Source organism: Elaeis guineensis, chromosome 13 (assembly GCF_000442705.2).
Source record: "Elaeis guineensis isolate ETL-2024a chromosome 13, EG11, whole genome shotgun sequence".
Lineage (NCBI taxonomy): Eukaryota > Viridiplantae > Streptophyta > Magnoliopsida > Arecales > Arecaceae > Elaeis > Elaeis guineensis.
Genome location: NC_026005.2, coordinates 14,018,534 through 14,024,871, shown reverse-complemented (window position 1 = coordinate 14,024,871; position 6,338 = coordinate 14,018,534).

The following is a 6,338-nucleotide window of genomic DNA, read 5'->3' as shown; positions in this document are numbered from 1 at the left end:
TCAAGTTTTCTCTAAATTTTATCGAAAAGTCACAAATGAGAAAGGTTTTTCAATTCAAAATATTTGAAGTGATCATGGAACCGAATTTGAAAATCAAGATTTTGAAAAATTTTGTGATGAAAAAAGAATAGGCCATAATTTTTCTGCACCTAGGATACCCCAACAAAATGGAGTAGTAGAAAGAAAAAATAGAATCCTTGAAGAAATGGCTCGTACCATACTATGTGAAAGCAACCTTCCAAGATACTTTTGGGTAGAAGCTATTAACACAGCATGTTACATATTAAATCGTACTTTAATTAGACAAATTTTAAAGAAAACTTTCTATGAGCTTTGGAAAGGAAGAAAACCAAACATTGCATATTTTCATATTTTTGGTTGCCGATGTTTTGTGTTAAATAATGGTAAAGAAAGACTAGGAAAGTTTGATGCAAAATCTGATGAAGTAATTTTTCTTGGTTACTCCTCTTCTAGTAAAGCTTTTAGAGTTTTTAACAAAAGAATCTTAGTGGTAGAGGAGTCTATACATATTGTCTTTGATGAAACTAACGATCTTCCTTCAAGGAAGAATGAAGGTTTTGATGATGCAAATCCTCTTATAGAAGGGATGAAGGAGATCACTCTAAAAGATTCAAGAATTCAAGATGATGAAGAACATGAAGACAAACAAGATGAGGAAGGTGAAGAATGACAAGAACAACCTCAAAGTACAAATAATCTACCTAAAGAATGGAGGTATGATCACAATCACCCCAAAGAACTAATCATTGGTGATCCTACACATGGGGTAAGAACTCATTCTTCTCTTAAAGATGCATTCAATCATTGTGCTTTTGTCTCTCATCTTGAACCTAAAACTATAGACGAAGCTGAAAAAGATTATAATTGGATTAATGCAATGCAAGAAGAACTTAATCAATTTGAAAGAAATAATGTATGGACCTTAGTATCAAGACCTAAAAACTACTCAATAATTGGCACAAAATGGGTATTTAGGAATAAATTAGATGAACATGAAAATGTAATAAGAAATAAAGTAAGATTGGTTGCAAAATACTATAATCAAGAAGAAGAAATTGATTTTGATGAGACCTTTGCATCTGTTGCTAGATTAGAGGCAATTAGACTTCTACTTGCTTATGCTTGCTTTATGAAATTTAAATTATTCCAAATGGATGTCAAAAGTGCCTTTTTAAATAAATATATTGCTGAAGAAGTCTATGTAGAACAACCCCCAGGTTTTGAAAATCATGCTTTTCCCAATCATGTCTTTAAATTAAATAAAGCTCTATATGGTTTGAAACAAGCACCCAGGGCTTGGTATGAAAGGCTAAGCAAATTTTTACTTAATAATGGCTTTTTAAGAGAAAATGTAGACACAACACTATTCATCAAAAAAAATCAAGATGATATATTAGTTATACAAATATATGTTGATGACATTATTTTTGGGTCTACTAATGAAACTCTTTGTCAAGATTTTACAAAGCTCATGCAGGGAGAGTTCGAGATGAGCATGATTGGAGAACTTACATTCTTCCTCGGACTCCAAATCAAACAAACAAAGGAAGAAATCTCCATCACCCAAAGCAAGTACACAAGAGAATTGCTCAAGAAATTTGGAATGGAGAACTCCAAGCCTATTGGCACACCCATGAGCCCAATATGTAAGCTTGACAAGGACGAAGAAGATAAAAGTGTAGACTTAAAATTTTATAGAGGCATGATTGGTTCTCTATTATATTTAACTGCTAGTAGACCTGATATTATGTTTAGTGTTTGTCTGTGTGCTCGCTTTCAATCAAATCCAAAAGAATCACACTTGATTGCAGTTAAAAGAATCCTTAGATATTTAAATGGTACACAAACTCTAGGATTATAGTATTCCAAGGACTCACTAATTGACTTAATAGGATATTCAGATGCCGATTTTGCTGGATGTAAATTAAATAAAAAAAGTACTAGTGAAATTTGCCAATTTCTTGGAGTTAACCTAATCTCTTGGTTTAGCAAGAAATAAAATTCGGTAGTACTGTCTACGACCGAGGTCGAATACATTGCGGTCGGAAGTTATTATGCTCAAATCTTGTGGATTAAGCAACAACTCGAAGACTTTGGTATCAAACTTAATGAAACTCTCATAAGATGTGATAACACTAGTGCTATAAATTTTACTAAAAATCTAATTCAACATTCTAGGTCAAAATATATTGAAATCAGGCATCACTTCATAAGAGAACATGTCCAAAATAAAGATATAATTCTTGACTATATTTGTACTGAAAAATAATTAGCTGACATCTTTACCAAGGTCTTAAATGAAGATAGATTTTGTGAAATTAGAAAAGAACCAGGAATCCTTGATCCATCTGCTTAGGTGTCTCTCTGATTCCAAGATATCATCACCAAAAATTCTTTTATCTTAATTCTCATCTCTTGAGCTCAATCATCCAAAATAATCATTCTCATAATCAATTTTTGGGTATACATCCTTTCCATAATATTTTAAATTTTTCAAAATTGATTCATCATTTTTTTGAATTTTTCTGTGCCATGAGTCGACCCCCAGGGTCGACCCTAGGGCAAACTTATAATTTTTGGCTAAAACCCACGGGCGCTCTCCTTTTGTTGGAAATCACTCCTTGAGCCGACCCATTCTTCCGTCTTCTTCATTCCATCAAGCCAAAAGACCCCCTATCTTCTTCCTCAAACCCAAGTTCTTCCCCAAAAACTCTTCTCCCACCATCTCTCATTCTCAAAATTGCCCTCTTAGAACCAAGCTCCTCCCTTTTCTTCTTCGTCATTTGGAGCGAGTAGAGCTTGCCCTAGATTCTACTCGTCTTCTCCAAATCGGCACTCCTCCTCTCCAAAATTCTTTCCCTTCCCCTAAAAACCTTCTATCTCTCCACACATTTGATCTCCTAAGATCCTTGCTAGCTCTGGTTGTGGAAATGGCTCCGAAAATGAAGCTTCCTCAAAGGAGAAAATCAGTCCGCGGTTTGAAAGAGGGTGTGCGCCGGAAAAGATAGGCAACCGAGACCTTGTCAGCTTCAATCCCTGCTCCTGCATCTGCTCCAGCTATATCTCGGTCTCCAATAAGCTCCAGTAAGATTTTCCTTTCCGATAGGAAGGTAGAGTCCGGCAAAAACATTGATTTTAGATTTTTTGAAAAGGAAGGGTTCTCTATCGGATAAAAAATTAAGGATCAAGGTTGGAAATTCTACTGCTCACTTAAAGAAAATATCTATGTGGATCTGGTTAGAAAATTTTATCTGAACTTGAGCTATGGCAATGAAACAGTAAGATCCACTGTAAAGGGTATAGAAATTAGTCTTGATCCTATGCTTTTGGGAGAAATTCTTCATTTACCCTGTGAGGGATACACAAACATGGAACTCCCAGTTAAGGAGGAGGGAATTAATGTGATTCTAGGAAGAACCTTCTCGAGAAGTCTAAACAAATTAGAGGCCAAGATCCTTTCCATTGAGATGAGGATACTACATCAAATGGTAACTAAGTTATTCTTCCCTAGAAGTGGTAGACATGATCTCCTCTCAGGCCGAGACATCTGCATTATGTATCATGTTGTTACTCAAACCCCCCTGAACCTCCCGGCATTAATGATTGAAGCTATGAGAGAGACCCTGAATAGGTCCAAGGCACATTTGCCTTTCGGCATGGCTCTCACTTTAGTATTTAGGAGGTTTGGAGTTAGCTTTGAAGGGGAGGCAGTAGCTAGACTTTCTCACTCTGACACTATCAACCGTCATACTCTGCACCGCATGGGATTTTTCAAGACTGATGGTGGTTGGTCAAAGGGTGTGGAAGAGAGAGCTGAGGGCAGAACAGAGGAGGAAGGTCCTTCATCACCTCTCCATGATCACAGGGCTGTATCTCCAGACATTCAGTTTATTTCTGACCATGAGGCTGGGCCGTCAGAGTCTATGAGGAGGCACACCTCAGTCCAGCAGTCGGATAGTAGAGCACATTCCTCAGACATCAGATTGGCTGATGATCAGATAGAGATGATATCTCAGCGCGTAGCTTCTATACTATCTAGTCAGATGGGTACTTCAGCTTCTGCTCAGGGATCGATATTTCATGATATATCTGATCAGGCACTGATCCCCCACATCTCCACTGTGTTTCAGATGATTTCTGATCAGTCAGTTCGTATCGAGCAGCTTGAGGGTTGTGTGGTGAGACTGACTGGTAGAGTATTCGACCTGCAAAGGCAAGTACTAGCTCTAGCCCATCCACAATCACATGAGGACATCACTGAGGTCTCAGACCTATCTGCGGAGGCAGTCAGACTGTGAAGAGTCTTGGAGAGTGGGTTTAATTTTCTAAGGAGAGAGATTAGAGGCTCCAGTGAGCATGCTTCCACTCAATTCACTGCACTGCTACAATTTGTTTCAAGAGCCTTAAACTTTTTGGACACTATCAGACTATCACTTGTAGCACAGTTCTTTGCTTCACAGCCTTCAGGATCCTCTCATCCCTCCACTCGTGCTGGCACCTCTACCCGTGGCAGAGGCAGACGCGGTCGAGATCGAGCTCTTGGTCGTGATCCTTCATCTCCTCACCCCATCTCTGATTCATCTGACTTTGATCCATCCAGTCACGATCTCTACTAGATCCAGAATAGTCAGTCTTTTCTTTAGTTTTTATCTAGGATATGTAATGCAATGGTATCTAGTGTTGACTGTTTGATTTTTGGATAGTCTCTATCCATGTCTTTTGTACTCTGAGTCAACACTTATGTATTAAAATATCTTTGTACTCAAAGAACTTTTGAATATATATATATATATATCCTTTATCTTTCAATAAATATCTTTGAATGTGATCAACTTGAAGATACTTTTAAATTCTGCAATACTTGAATAGCAATATCTTTTCAATGAATATATCTTTTATGATTGCTATATTAAGGGGGAGTAAAGCAATAAGCAATACAAAATAAGCAATTAAAGAAGGAAGCTAAAAAACTAAAATTGATCCCATCAAAAGGAATGAATAGAAAATTTATAACCAAAAAAGGGGAGTAGAGAATCTCAATTGATGCTGTCAAAAGGGGGAGTAGAGAATCAAGATTGATGAGTTTGAGCAAAGCAATAAGAGTAGTCAAGATTGATCATTAAGATTGAGATTGAGCAATAAGAGCAATACAGATTAAATTATAAGCAAATTTTAAATTTATAACCAGAGTTCAAATTTTTATCAAATTTCAAATCTGTCTTAAAACTGCTTATGATGCATTTCGTTCCAATACTTGGCTATGATATTTAAGTAATGCATCTTTATAAATTTGAAATTCATGTTCAATGCTTTATATATATGCTTTTGCTCAAGTATTTTGTCATCATTAAAAAGGGAGAGATTGTTGCTCCTTGAATTGATTTTGATGATTACAAAGTATTTGAGGGGATTACTAATGATCTTGGCTTGGAAAAAGACTTATTGCATTTCAGGGGCAAAATCATAATTTCATCAATACTTGATTCAGAAGCCTCAAGAACAAGAACAAAAGACGTGTAGTCTACTGAAAAAAATTTCAACATTTTTAAAAGTATATTTTGTAAAAAAATTAGATTTTTATTTTTGAGTCGACCCCATGAGTCGACTCATGGCTCAAAGGGCTGCATGGCACGCAAAATTTTTTGGCTGGCACAGTCTGTGAGTCGACCCCATGGGTCGACCCCCAGGCATGAGTCGACCCCATGAGTCGACCTCTGCTGCTTTTAGGCTAAAATTACAGACCATTATTTTCTGCTGTTTTTCACAGAGATCGACCCCATGAGTTGACCCATGAGCATGAGTCGACCCTATGAGTCGACCCCTGTGATGGAAAAGTTCCGCAACGGCTAGTTTTTCATCCATTTTATTTGCATTTAATGCTCATTTAATATGGTCTAACGGCTCTATTTCAGCCCAAATTGCTCTCCACCATTATTTGAAGATATATATAGGGACTTAAAGGAGGGAATAAAAAATATAGAGAAAAGAGAAGGATTTTAAAGAGGATTTCAAGCATACTTTTCGGTCCTAAGCAAGAGCCCACTCAAAGCATTCAAGAAGCTTTTAATTTAAGTTCACCAACTCCTCAAGTGCTCATTCAAGTCTCCAACCATCTTGAGAAAATCGGAAAGAGCTTTCTTCTATTTGAGTAAAGTGTATTTAAGCCTCATTCGCTCATTAAAGGAGCTTCTTTTATATTTTCGGTGCTGTTAATTGTAATACTCCTTTTGAGTTATTATTTTTATTTTGGAAGGGTTCCAAAACGTGGGAAGGTTGATCGAACTTTGAATCGGATTGTATTGGATTTAGCTTGTACC